The 15299-nt window shown below is 36.7% G+C and overlaps 1 long non-coding RNA gene across 1 annotated transcript; it reads right to left on the minus strand.

The window, feature by feature from the left end:
* Positions 1-8826: 8826 nt before the first annotated feature.
* LOC142178943 (uncharacterized) lies at positions 8827-14834 on the minus strand. The gene is made up of 2 exons (XR_012707107.1): positions 11670-14834; positions 8827-9106 (listed from the first exon to the last, which is right to left on the minus strand). It is a non-coding gene; the product is annotated as an uncharacterized LOC142178943 (long non-coding RNA).
* Between the last annotated feature and the right edge of the window lie 465 nt (positions 14835-15299).

Here is a 15299-nt window from a genome sequence, read left to right on the forward strand (position 1 = left end):
TTAAATAAACTGTAATGTAAATTGATTTTGTTATGTTGCTTTGATAATTTACCGTGAAATTTTGTTGTGTTGTGTGAGTTATTATTTTGAAGAGATAAGGGTGGTATTTCACCGTTGATATTATGTGGGTATACGAGTGGCATTTCATTGTTGTTGTGTTTGTTGGAATATTATTTGAGCGGAGCGACAAGGACGACTATAGGAGCGATAAGGGTGGCAATAGGAGCGATAAGGGTGGCTATTGATATTGTCTGTGCGGAGCGATAAGGGTGGCTATAGGAACGATAAGGGTGGCAATAGGAGCAATAAGGATGGCTATTTTCAGGGACGATATGTGATGATGTGGAGTTGTGGTGTTGGTGATCTTCATGTGATGTTGTGATTTTCTTGTGTTTATTTTTTTATACCTTGTGCAATATGTCTTGTTGTTGGTAAATTGATAACAATCTGATTTATGTCGAAATTGAGAGCATGTGGCTATTGCTATGCGGATTATAAAATAAAATATGGGCACGAGGTGCCGTGAGTAAATAATGAGGATATTAGCACGTGAATTGTCCGTGCAGTTGTGATATGAAATGCGGGCACGAGGTGCCGAGAAAATTTGATGATTTAATTATGGGCACAAGGTGCCTTGGAAATATGAAAATGGGCTGAGACCCGTATTTTTAAGATTATGAGATGAGGTGTCATGGGGTGACTTCTTAATTGAAAGAATTATATTCAAAATATTTATTTGAAAGGATTTGTACTTAGAAAGTATTATATGAAAGAGTTGTATTTGAAAGATATTTATTTGAGGAAATTATATTTGAAAAGATTTATTGAAAGAATTATAAGTGAAAGACATTTATTTGGAGAACTTAATTTAATTGGGTGTACTTGTATTCATTATTTATTGAGCGATATTAATGGTGTTCTTGTTGTATTACTGTGCATATCATTGGTTGTTTGATGTTGCTATTATTGTTATTTGTTTTCTATTATTTTGTATATTATATTGCACAGGTTTAAGGACTAGTGAGTGTCTTGATTGTACCTCGTCTCTACTCCACTGAGGTTAGTCTTGATACTTACTGGGTACCGATCGTGGTGTACTCATACTACACTTCTGCACATTTTTGTGCAGAGCCAGGTATTGGTGATATCGGACTTGAGCAGAGTTAAAGCGGCATCGTAAGGGTTCAAGGTAGAGCTGCTTGGTCGTCGCATTCCCTTGGAGTATTTTCATTTTATTGTACTGTTAATTTGTAATCAAACAGTATTGTATATTCGGTACTCGTGATCATTCCATGTATTCAGTTAGAGTTCGTGACTCAGTACTACCAGTCTTGGGAGGTTGTATATTCATATTTGTTCCGTTGTTAGTTTTTATTACTTATTTAAATAAATAAAAATGGTTTCAAAATATAATTGAAATCGGCTTACCTAGTCTTAGAGACTAGGTGCCATCACGACGCCTGTGGTGGGATTTTGGATCGTGACAGAAACCCCAAACTTCGTATTATGTGATTGGTGTTGAGGTGACGCATGTGCTAAGTGACGTACATGTAGGCGTGCACCATAAGAATTGTGACTTGGACGATTCCATGGAACTGAATAGTTGTTAAATCTTGATGTTACCCGTATTTTCACCATGTGCTAGATCTATTGAGTTGTTAGTCATGTCAGAAACCCTGCTTAGGCTATATGATGGCACTATTGGGACCCACAGTGGTCGTACTTTGCTTCTGAACTAATTGCCTAATCTGCCAATTTGTAGTCAGTCATAGTTATTTCTTGCATATTATGTCTCAGTCTCTGTTGTCTTTATTTGTTATGTCATATCATCATTTGTGGGCTGAATATCATGATTCTATTGAGCCCGAGAGACTGGAGAAGTTATTGGCTGAGTGAGGCTGAAGGCCTATTGTGAGTGGTATTTATAAGATCGGATTGCACGCCGCAGCATGTTTATTGATTCATGCCAGCATTTGGCTTATTATATCGCTTGGGCTGGATCGGCCCCTCCGGAGTCTGCACACCCACAGTGGGCGCAATGCTAGCACTTATGACGTTGGGGCTGGATCTGCCCTGTTTATTTGTATTTGGGCTGGATCTGCCCTGTTTTATTTGCATTTGGGATGGATCTGCCCTGTTATGTGTTAAGTTTTGTTGTAAAATCAGAAAACATATCTAAGTTCTTGTTGAAAGCATGTCTAAATTCTTGTACCTTCACTTGTAGAATATAAATATCTTAAATATCATTGTCATAATTTCTTTAACTTTCCATACTGTTAAATGTTGAAAGTGGACCGTAATAATTGGACTTGTCACTACTTTCAGTCCAAAGGTTAGATTTGTTACTTATTAAGTTGGTTGTACTCACGCTACACCTTGCACCTCGTGTGCAGATCCAGGTGCTTCCGGTTTCGGCAGTTGTTGATTTTCAGAGGCCAGACCTCCGAAGATCATCGAGGTAGCTGCTTGGCAATCGCAGACCTTGCCAAAAGACTTTGTTTATTTATTCAGTTTTACTTCTAGACTTTGTTATTTCGTAGATGCTCATATACTCAGTGACACCCCGATTTTGGAAAGAATTTATGTATTGAGTTATGATTCTTATCCTGTTTTAAGAGATTTTCCTTATTTAAACTCATTTAATATCTCTCAAAGATTTAAAGTGTTGGAAATGTCTGAATAGTCGGCTTGCCTTGTACTATGATAGGCGCCATCACGACGGGTTAGTTTTGGGTCGTGACAAGTCGCAAATGCAAACTACCCAGCTCTGGCCTAACCTTTGCAAATGCGAACAAGGTGTCGCAATTGCGACACCTGAGACCCCCGCTTTGTTCGCAAATGCGAGGCTGGTGCTTGCAGTTGCGACTTCAGAGCACCAGCACACTAGATATTCCTGTTTCAGTTCAAAACATCCCGCGACGCATTCGAAACTCATCCGAGCCCTGATGGATCCAAACCAGACATCCAGACAAGTCTAAAAACTTCATAAGAACTCGCTCGCGTGATGAAAACACAAAAATAGCATCTAGAACTATGAATCGGATACCAAAACGTATGAATTTCAAAGAAAATTTTAAGAACTTCTAGAATTGCAACTAAGCGTCTGAATCCTATCAATTCAACTCCAAATTATACCAAATTTTGCAGACAAGTTCTAAATAACATAACAAACCTATTCCAAGTCCAAAAATTAAATTTCGAACCCAATAGCTAAAAGTCAACCTTCAGTCAAATTTCTAAACCTCAAATTGTCAATTTTCGGCAAAACAACACAAATCAACCTACGGACTTCCGAATTCGATTCTGGGCATATGCCCAAGTTCAAAATCACAATACGGAGCTATCGGAGCCATCAAAACTTTGTTCCGGGTTCGGATTTACAAAAGTCAACCATTGGTCAACATAAACAACTTAGGCTTCAAAACCAAGAATCAAAGGGTCCAAATAAATCTGAAATCTTCCCGGAACAAAACTAATCAACCCCGTAAGTGATAAAACCATAAACACACATGTGTGAAGCATCAAAAGAGAAAATGGGGTACAATTACACAAAATGACTTGTCGGGTCGTTACAAGTCTATTTCCAAAACCCCAATTTCTACACTTTAAAGTACTAGATTTAGGGATAACAATCTATGAAAATTCATGACAAATTAATTAAAACTCGGTAAAAATTACTTACTTTAAAAGATGGGATAAAAATCCGCTCAAAAATATGCTCAATCCGTGATTTAGGCTAAAAATAGTGACAAGTGGCTAAATCCCAATTTCCAGCCCTATTATACCTGCGGCGGACTTTCTTCTTTGTGTTTGCAAAGAGACCTCCGTATTTTCGAAGTCCACTGGTCAATGAGCACCACATTCGTGAAACCCAACTCACGTTCACGTAAGGCAATTTCCCCCCAAGCCTTTGCATTCGTGGCACACCCTACTCGTTTACGAAGGGTAAATTCCCTCCATCTCTAAGCTGCCTAGAAGCCCACGCATTCACGTCAGGGTTCCCACATTCGCAAAGGTCAAATCCTTCTACACTTCACATTCACGGTCACCCTTCCGCCTTCGCGAAAGGTAACCATCCCCTAACCCGAATCACCCTACCCGAACGCGAGACAAGCTCTGCGTTCGTGATGCACAACGCACCAGCAACCGTTGCAAATTATGCAAGAATGGCGGGAAACTACCCTGAATCTCACCCGAACCCTCGGGCCTCACTCCAAACATTCACACAAGTATATAAACCTCGTACAAAGTCTCTCGTAAGCTCAAAATACCAAAATAACATCAGGAATCAAGAATCAACCATCAAAACTCAATGATTTCAAACTTTTTAAGTTCAAATCTTCAACTATTCACAATAATCGCCGAAATGACCTCGGGTCACCCGAAAGCCCAACCAAACATGCGTGCAAGTCAAAAATTATCATACAAACCTACCAAAATCGTCAAAATACCGATCCAAATTCGTTTACCAAAAGTGTTGTTCGTGATTAACTCCAACTATTTTAAAGTTCAAAAATCAAGTTTTCTTTGAAAAATAACATTTGAACTTTCCGTAAATCAAAGCGGATCATGCACGCAAGTCATAAATCATCAAATAAAGCTATATAAAGTCTCAAATCAAGAAATAGGAAGCTAGAACTCAAACTAACCTACCGGATCCTTACATTCTTCATCCATTAAAAGAAACGTTCGTCCCTAAACGGACCTAGAAATGTATCTAAATTGGTAAAAAGATGCGGATATATTCTCCGCATATCGGACTCGGACTCCTAAGTAGCCTCCTCAGTTTGCTAATCTTTCCAAAGAACCTTCACGGAAGGAATTTCATTAGATCTCAGCTTTCAAACTTACCGATCTATAATAGCTATCGACTCTTATTTATAAGTCAGGTTCTCATCGAGTTGCATTGTGCGTAAGTCCAGTACATGAGACTTGTTTTCATGATACTTCCGAAGCATAAAAACATGAAATATTGGATGTACCCCTGCTAGGATGAGAAGCAATGCAAGCCTATAAGCAACCTCCTCAACTCTCTCTAACACCTCAAACGGGTCAATAAACCTCGACCTCAACTTGCCCTTCTTACCAAATCTCATCACGTCCTTCATAGGCAAAACTTTTAAAAGCACCTTCTCGCCCTCCATAAAAGAAACATCACATATATTCTTGTCTTCAAAATTCTTCTCCTACTCAGTGCTGTCAGAAGACGATCCTGAATGAAGTTCACCTTATCTTAGGCATCACGAACCAAGTCTGTACACAACATCCTAGCCTTACCAAGCTCAAACCAATCATTAGGCGAATGGCACTGCCTATCATATAAAGCCTCATACGACTCCATTTGAATGATGAACTGGTAGCTATTATTGTAGGAAAACTCTGCCAATGGTAGCAACTGATCACACTGGCCTCCAAAATCAATAACACATGCCCTCAACATATCCGCAAGGATCTGGATAGTCCGCTCAGACTAGCTATCCGTCTGCGGGTGAAATGCAATGCTGAGCTCCTCTAGCATGCCAACTCTCACTGAACAGCTCCTCAAAAGTACGATGTGAACTACGTGCCACAGTCTAAAATTATAGATATGGGCACTCCATGCAATCAAACAACCTCTCTCATATGGATCTGAGCCAACCTCTCTGAAGTGTAAGAAGTCATCACCGGAATGAAATGCGCTAATTTGGTCAATCTGTCCACAATGACCCAAATAGCATCATACCTCCTCAAGGTCCAAGGTAAGCCTACCACAAAGTCCATAGTAATGCACTCCCACTTTCACTCCGGTATCATCAACCTCTAAGTCAAACCACCTGATTTTTAATGTTCATACTTGACCTGCTGGCAATTCAAGCACCGTAAAACATGACCAACAATTACCTTCTTCATCTTCTGCCACCAATAATTCTAATTCAAGTCACAATACATCTTCGTGACAACTGGATAAATATAATACCGTGAGATATGAGCCTCCTCAAAAATAAACTTTCTCAAACCATCAACATTCGAAACACAAATTCGACCCTGAAGTCACATAACACCATCATCTTTAATCACAAACTTCTTCGCACCACCATGTGGTAACGTGTCCTTCAACACAAATAAATAAGGATCATCAAACGGGCGAGCCTTAATGCGCTCCAATAAAGATGATTGTGCTACCATACAAGCAAGAACTCTACTAGGTTTAGAAATATCCAATCGCACATATTTGTTGAACAAGGCCTAAACATCCATAGCCAATGGCCTCTCCTCAGCTGGAATAAATGTCAAACTATCCATACTCTCCGCCTTTCTAATCAAGGTATCAGCTACCATATTTGCCTTTCCCGGATGATACAATATAGTGATATCATAGTCTTTCAACAATTCCAACCACCTCCGCTGCCTCAAATTCAAATCCCTCCGCTTGAAAAAATGCTAGAAGCTACCATGATCAGTGTAGACCTCGCATGATACACCGTACAAGTAGTGCCTCCAAATCTTGAGCGTGTGCACAATAGTTGCAAACTCCAAATCATGAGTAGGATGATTCTTCTCATAGATCTTCAACTGATGATTCTTCTCATAGATCTTCAACTGACAAGACGTGTAGTCAATCACTCTACCATCCCGCATCAATACTGCGCCAAGTCCAATATGCTAAGCGTCATAATATACCTTATAAGTCCTCGAAACTGTGCAACACCAACACTGGAGTTGTAATCAAAGTAGCCTTGAGCTTCTGAAATCTCTCCTAACACTCATCAGACCATCTGAAAATGAGCACCCTTTTAAGTCAACATGGTCAATGGGGCTACAATATATGAAAATCCTTTAACAAATCGACGAAAGTAGCCCGCCAAACCCAAGCAACTCTGAATCTCTGTAGCTGAAGTAGTTCTAGGACAATTCTGAACTGCCTCAATCTTCTTAGGATCAACCTTAATACCATCACTAGATACAACATGACCCAGGAATACAACTAAATTTAAAAATAACTCACACTTCAAAAACATGGCATAAAGTTGACGATCCTTCAATGTCTGAAGTACAACTCGCAAGTGCTGCTCATGCTCCTCTTTACTACGAGAGTAAACCAGAATATCATCAATGAATGCAATCACAAAGGAATCTGAATAAGTCTCGGACACTCTGTTCATCAAATTCATGAAATTTGATAGGGTCGTAGTCAACTCAAATGACATCACCAAGAACTCATAAAGACCATAACGAGTCCTAAAGGTTGTCTTAGGGATATTCAAAGCCCTAATCTTTACTTGATAATAGCCAAATCTCAAATCAATCTTGGAGAACACCTTGGCACCCTGAAGCTGATCAAACAAATCATCAATACGAGGCAGTTGATACTTGTTTTTGATAGTAACCTTGTTCAGCTACCGATAATCAATGAACATCTTCATAAAATTATTTTTCTTCTTCTTCTTCTTCACCAACAATACTGGTGCACCCCAAGGAGAAACACTCGGCCTAATGAATCCTTTATCAAGGAAATCCTGCAAATGCTTCTTCAATTATTTCAACTCTGCTGGAGCCATAAGGTATGACGGGATAAATTTGGGTTAAGTACCCGGAACCAAATTAATGCGAAAGTCAATATCTTTATCAGGTGACATACCTAGTAAATTTGCAGGAAACACCTCTGGCAACTCCCTACCACCAGTACTGAGTCCAACGAAGGAACCTCTGCACTATAATCTCGAATGTAAGCCAAATACGCTAAATATCCCTTCTTAACCATGCGTCGAACCTTCAAGAATGAAACCGCCCTACTAGTAGAATGACCAAGGGTCCCTCTCCACTCTAATCTAGGCAACTCTGGCATAGCTAAAGTCATATTTTTCGCATGACAATCCAAGATAGCATGATATGGGGACAACTAATCCATACCAAGAATGACCGCAAAATTCACCATATCTAACAACAAGAGATAAAATATAGTATCAAAGCCAATAATAGTAACAACACAAGACCGATAAACACGATCTACTACTATAGAATCCCCAATCGGTGTAGATACAAAAATAGGAATATCAAGAGAATCACGAGGCATACTCAAGTGTGATGCAAAATATAAAGACACAAATGAATAAGTAGAACCCAGATCAAACAATACCGAAACATCTCTATAACAAGTTGAGATAATACCTATAATAACAAGTTTCCTAAAAGCCTTATAGCCTCTCGAAGATAAGTGCAGACATCTCTGTACCGATCCTCAAGACTCTACCAAACTTGCTCATGGCTCGTGAGACATATGCAAACTAGTACTCTAATACCAACTTATCACGATCCAAAAATCTCAATCAATGGGGTTGTCATGAAACCTAACACCGCTTGCTAGGTATGACAACACTTAACAAAAAATAAGGAAACTAGACTAAAGGAAAACAACATAATAATATAGAAAAAGAGTGAAAATTAGAAATGTATATAAATAAGTCTAAAATTGAATGTCGTCTACATAAAAAGGTAATATTGTTTGATACAAGAAAAAATAGAATTAATGACAGTAAAGGTGACTCTAGAGTCTGCGGACGGGAAAGCAGCACTACCTCAAGTCTCCCTGATAACCAAGCAATGCCCCCCTGTGAACGCTGCTAGGACCAGCACCAGAATTCGCACAAAAAGTGTAGAAATATAATATGAGTACAATCGACCCCATGTACTTAGTAAGTATCGAGTCTAACCTCGACGAGATAGTGACGAAACTATGACAAGACACTTACCATATAAATCTGTACAATTAATAAGCAACAAAAATAGCAGTAGAGATAACAGTAATAATAACAGGAACAAAAGGCAGAAAACAGTAAGAAAATTCGATAACAAAAGTGATAATCACGTTTATTGAATAGCACAACCAAAACCGTTTTCATCAACTCAAATCAATAGGGAAGAAACAATATCCATAATTAACATAGCCAAAGCCCACAAGAAAGGTTATATCACAAACAAAACCAACATTTCATAACACATACGTTATGGCGCACAATCCGATCCAACAAACACACAAATATTATTGCGGCGGCAACCCGATCCCATGGCCATACTATTATTATAATGAGAAACCCGGTCCTTATCATAATATAATTGCAGCGGCAACCTGATCCAACATATTAATTCGCACAGAATCATCTAATAACATATCCAAATATAGCGAAATTCATAATAACCATCGAGGAGAACAAATAAGCATAATTTACTAAAGAAAGGATGAGCATGAATAAGAATTAATGGCAGATCCCAAATTCTTGAGCTAATCTTACTCATGTAATGCAATAAGGATCCAAACAAGATTATTAACACGCAAACGATCAAATGATCGCACAATCCCCAACATAGCATAGGTGAAATAAGGCATGAAACAAGTATGTTGTGAAACAAGTATAGGCATGCTCTAGTAAAGGCATTTATTAAGTAAAAGCATGAACAAGTAAAATCATTTGGCAAAAAAAACATGTATCCAATAAAGGCATATAATATGTGTTGCGGCTAATTTTTACACAAGTTTCAACATTATGGTAATTCTGAGGTTCATTAAAATTATAGAGTCGCCATATAATATTGTAAGGTATATTAGAGTACCTATGAGTTAAGTCAAGATCAAATCTTAATAGTCTTTTAAACCAATGGGATTCTAGTTAAGGGTTCAAGTTATTCTAAGGGGAAGGTGTAAGGCATCCTTAAAATCTACTTAAAGGGTAGTTCCTTAAACATAGTCTAAAAGTGGGGAAAAGAATTATGTATACTCCAATCATTACTAAAAAGGAGTTAAATTATAATCGAAAGTCATTAAGTGAATCCTTAAAATCTACCTACGTGATCTAAAACTAGTACTATGGTTATAAACATAGTTTAGAAAAGTGAATAATTATTTAAATAATGGTTTTTTTAAAAGAGAATGATTGGAAGGGTTGAGAATTTTATTTGGCAAAAATAGAGTGAGAAAAAGTGTTAGGTAAAGAATGTTACTTTAAAAGATGATAAAGAGCGGACTAAGTAAAATGTGAGAGAAAATGGTTAGGATTATAAACTCATAAATACGACTGCGTTTTATAAAATAACTAGTTAATTTATCCACGCTTCGCGCGATAATGAAAGTAATTAAAATTTGTCTAAATAGTTACTCCCTCCGGTCCATTTTAAGTGATTTTTTGGCCTTTTTTTTTGGCCCATAATATTTAATTTTTTCAAATATCAAGAAAGAATTAACTTCTTTTTTTCATAGTTGCCCTTGGAGTATAGTGTCTAGGAGTATTTGTTATATTTTCAATGAACAAATTAAGGTTAATATGGCCGATTATATAGTTAATTAATGCTAAAAGGTGAATTTTTTAATATGTGTAAAAACAACCAAACAATTACTTAAAATGGACCGGAGGAAGTATGTTCTAATTTATAATTAAAAAGATCAATCTTTTACATATCAAATAAGTGGCTTAAAATTATTCACAAAGAATTCAAAAGTCATCAAGATTGAGTAAATAATATAATACTTGTATTTTGATATTTTCTTCTCGTGTTTTACAAATAATATCTAATGTATGCTATAGCAAAGTAAGTATGAATAAAATAATTCTAAGTTATCTTGCTAAAAGAGGAAAATGAATGTTCTCCAACGGTAACATGATAAATCATTCTTTGATAAAATTATATTCTCAAAGTAAATTACTTCTCTCTAAAAATCATTGACTCTTGCTTTTTCTCTCTCTTTTTTTTTAATGATATTCAAATGTACAGAACCTTTAACATCACGGTATACAACATAGTCTTTCTTAGAATCTCATCGATCAATATGAAAACTTGGGACGTCATCTGAAATCTTGATGTATGGAGATAAGATAATTAATAAAGATAAAATATGTTTTCGTCAACAACGAATATTAATTATTAACTTTGGTTATACCTCTTGTTGTCCAATTTGCCTTAATTGGATAATATCATGTACCTTACCAACAAATGATACTATCACAATTAAAAACAAATGAAATATGTACAAGCATCATGTTACTTTATAAGACACTGAAATTGAAAATTCAACAGAATGTATAGTGTTAATGTATTTTTATTACATTTTTTTGTTATTATAATTTATGATATTATATTTATTAGAAGAAAATTAAATCTAAAAAAATTGAATTCACGCTTTTACTACATGAAAAATCTATTTCTTCCACTTTCAGTTTCATTCTTAGCCAAATTCCAAGACTTCCATCCTTTATGTGAAGATCTTGCAGTGTAATATTTACACATTTATGATATTAGTTCTTCAATAGTTATTGTGCTGTAATTTATTTTTAAGTAAAAAAATAGTAGTATTTGATGTATATATCTTTTGAAGGTTTATTTTGTTGGAGTTTGATATGGTCTAAGCTTCAGGTTAATAGGAGAACTTTACGAACGTTGTTATCACTTGCTTTACTTGTTATCCTAATATTATTTTTTAAAAATGGAAAAAGTCCTTTTTGTCTTTTTAATTTCTTTTTATCTTTAATGTGCTCAAGGATGATCGCACCCAAAATACATACAAATATCGTATTCTAACAATTAACATTCATGAGGCTTACACCTACATTAAAGCAAAATCACATAAATCCCACATTTTGTTAAAGTGAAAGAGAAAGGAGAAGAAATGAACAGTAGAAAATAAAGTATTAATTACTTACCTGTGAAGTTTGAAGCAGAAACACTGGTATGAGATGCATAGTACAGAAAAATACATCATTTGCCCAATAAATCATATATGCCAATATTCAGTGAAAGAGAAAACAGTTAATAAGTGAAAGTCAATCTGGATAACATTATTTATTGAGGAATAAGGATATCAATGTGTGTGGAGTTTAAATACACATGGAAAGAATTTAGCCAAAATAAAGACAATTATTTTTAAGACATTAAAATAGTGGAGGTTATAGACTTGAAGAGTCATAACCCCCAATGAAGAGGTGTGACGTTATGATATGGATTTTAAATTTTAAACAATTAAAATGGACAAAATGAAAGGAAAACCTCAAAAAAATGAGGAAAAGGATAAAGAGGATTCATACACTATTGAGATGCCACATCACATCCTTCATGTCCCTCTTTTATATATAGAATATATAGATTTGTATATGATATGTAAGATATACCTTATTGGTTTTGAAATAGTTAGTTGGGACGTTTCACTTAAGCTTTAAAAGAGTGGTATCTTTTATCATAAAAACTAGGCAGGACCCTATACTTTCTCTGCACGTTTTCTTTAAAAGCGTTAGCCCACTTCCAGCTTTCTAAAAATGGTCGATTGCTCTTAAACCTTTTGCCTTATCCATTTAAAATCAATTCTACAAATATTTGATGAGAAAACGTTAGAGGAAATTTGGTAAAAAAACAATTCATGGGTGACTAGCTAATATGCATTACTTCTTAAAGTTACGAGTTTTATAAAATGAGAACGCTGATCAAAACATGCGTATTTCTATCCTACGTGAGTTGTTGTATTAAAGTTAATTCGTAATTAATCATACCAAACGAAAATAAATAAGCATCCACTAATATCGTTAGTTCATCATAAACATGAATATACAAAAATCTGCAGAGGAAGATAAGTTCAAGAAAACTAGACTCTTCATTTTTGGGGCTGATAACTTAATCAGGCCTATTAGCTCTAGCGGACCATCAGAAAACCTGAGAGACAACAGGTCCAGAATCAAGTGCAGTAGCAGCGCAGTTCATTTGAACTGGGCCAGAGTTCTAAGCGAACTCCGCTGGCCCAGCAGGTGTTCATGCAAACGAGGGGAAGATTTGGATTAGTATTGCTCATTTAATTAAAAGAATAGCTGAAGGCAGAAATGCAGTAATGAAACAATGCAGTAATGAAACACTACAATGCATTAATGTAACACTAAATGAACGAAAGAAAATCAGGTTAACCATTGTGTATAATTCCCCAAAGATGAGCGGAGGTCAAGGACCACTAACCCCCTTTAGAACATGCTCCCAAAAGGTTTCCCTTGGATCCCCTAGCATTTCAGAGTTTATAAGGGTCTGAAGGACCCTTAGCAGTGCGTGTGAGGGGACCCCTTTTGATGATGTCAACTACACAGTGAATATCAGTAACCATTAACCCCAGTTCCTCTATGGGGAATTTGAACACAAGAGGTGTCACTAACTAGCAGGCTATACTAACAGATTGTCATGCAAACACCAAACAATCATCATAACTTGCAAGTTTCCAGTTTTAAGTCTTACGGGTTGCAGAGTAATGTCTTAAATGCATCAAACAGAACACATGAGCATTTAGACGTTCTTGGAGATTAGTTTGAAATCAAGGCATGTCTACTTATGAGAATCACACATGCATACAAGGTACCAGCCGACTCCAGTGAACTAAGACATGCAATACTCATCCATTCTATATCCTAGTCAGGCAATAGATTTCCAGATGATTTTGGTCAAACATGGAAATCATATAAACTTATTAACACTAGCGGTCTTGTTCTAGATTTATTTAGATCCCAGAACATGTATAGCAAAAGGAATGTCCTTATCATTCATCCTAAAGGAAACAACAGAGGCATGCTCATCTACTTGCTGCTTCACAAAGATAGAATCAATTATAGCAACTTATTAGTCCTTTAACATAACTAAGACTCACAGGGGAGGAGGAAATCGGGGAGGTAGAATTCTTATATCTAGTAATGAAAAAGTAAGTGTTAGTCAAGGCAAAGGTTCTTCTAATTAAACTTACTCATTTATCAACTCCAAATCTGATTCACATTGTCAGTAGCAAACATATATTCATAGTTTCTAGGAAAAGTTTGTCTATACCATGAATTCATATAAATCTTAAGCATACAAGAGAATAATATTTTGCAGTCATGGTTTAAAACAGCAGGGAAGTAAGAATAAATTCATTGCATGCTTCACATTGGTTCACACAAAGAGACATGGCATACAGGCTTGGCTATTTGCTTCTTCTAATATCTCAAAAATATTAACCATCACATATTATACTCACTTCATCTTTCACATGCGCAGACTTACTAGAACAAGTGTTTAAGACCTCAGAATTGAGAGAATATAACTCCACCATGCAGGAAACAATTGACAGCATGTTGTTGTGTAAAGATCAATAAGACATACCATCCCCTAAGGCATGACATCGACAAAATCCACAGGCAAAATCCTAAACTTTAACAGAGAGCCCTTTGAAAATTCTTAAGGCAGACATGGTATTAAAACATAGGGCATAACATGATCAGACATAGCTCTCATAAGATAATATAATATCAACATGCATCTGATTTAGGGCATGATGTCTACACTGATATTTAAGGACAGAATCTACGAACATATAACTGACATTACCCTAATCTTTAAACTTAACAAAATAATTCCTCAATCGAACATTAGAACATAACAGACCAGACAAACTTTCACAAGTCATGCATTAATTTAGGGTATTAAAGTTACTAGGCATGCACCATGCAGAGAAAAGAAACGAGAGAAATTGAAGAAGGTTGCTGACCTTCTATTGAGCAGCAAACTGGGGAGGCAAGATGTTTACTGGTTCATGCAGGGGAATCCCACACGGCCACTAGATGTTTGAGATACCCACGTGGGTGACCTAAGGAATTATTGTTAATGCTTCTAAGATCTCTGTTGATCTTCGTAGATGTGATGGAGGGTGAGGGAGAGAGGAGAGGTGATATGAAAATGAGGAGAGAGGAGGGAGATCCATAGCGGACCACCGGTCGCCGTTAGGGTTTAGTGGTTAATAGAGGTGAGAGGAGAGAGTGAAGTGGGAAAATATGAGGGCGGATGTCTGTAGGGAAATGGGAAGGGTTTTGACCCTAAGGTTAAAGGGGCATTTGGGGTTTGGATAAAAGCGATCCGTTGATCATCTTTGATCAACGGCTGGAGATTTAGGGAAAAATTAATAAAATAGGTAATTTCAGGGGCCGTTAAATTAGTAGAGATCGTCTGGCCAAGATAAATGGGTGAGAAGTAAGAAAAATGAATTAAAGGGAAAAAGGGTGACCGTTTGATGAGGAGTGGATCAAGGAATAGGATTGTGTTTCTTCTGTGAGGGGGACTAGTGGGTGATGTGGCAAACAGTGATTGGCGCACCAAGGGGAGCACAGTTCGCTGAGATGGAGAGGGGGAGCTGGGCCAGGGATTTCGGACCAGGTCAGGAGGTTTTTGGGCCAAATTATTTGGGCCTTTCACTGGGTGTAAAGCTAAACAGGAGATTAAACGTAAAACAAATTAAAATAAAAATTGGGAATTTGCAAGCATATCCCATTATGTTTTTA

The sequence above is a fragment of the Nicotiana tabacum genome, unplaced genomic scaffold, assembly GCF_000715075.1.
Source record: "Nicotiana tabacum cultivar K326 unplaced genomic scaffold, ASM71507v2 Un00082, whole genome shotgun sequence".
NCBI classification, from domain to species: Eukaryota; Viridiplantae; Streptophyta; class Magnoliopsida; order Solanales; family Solanaceae; genus Nicotiana; species Nicotiana tabacum.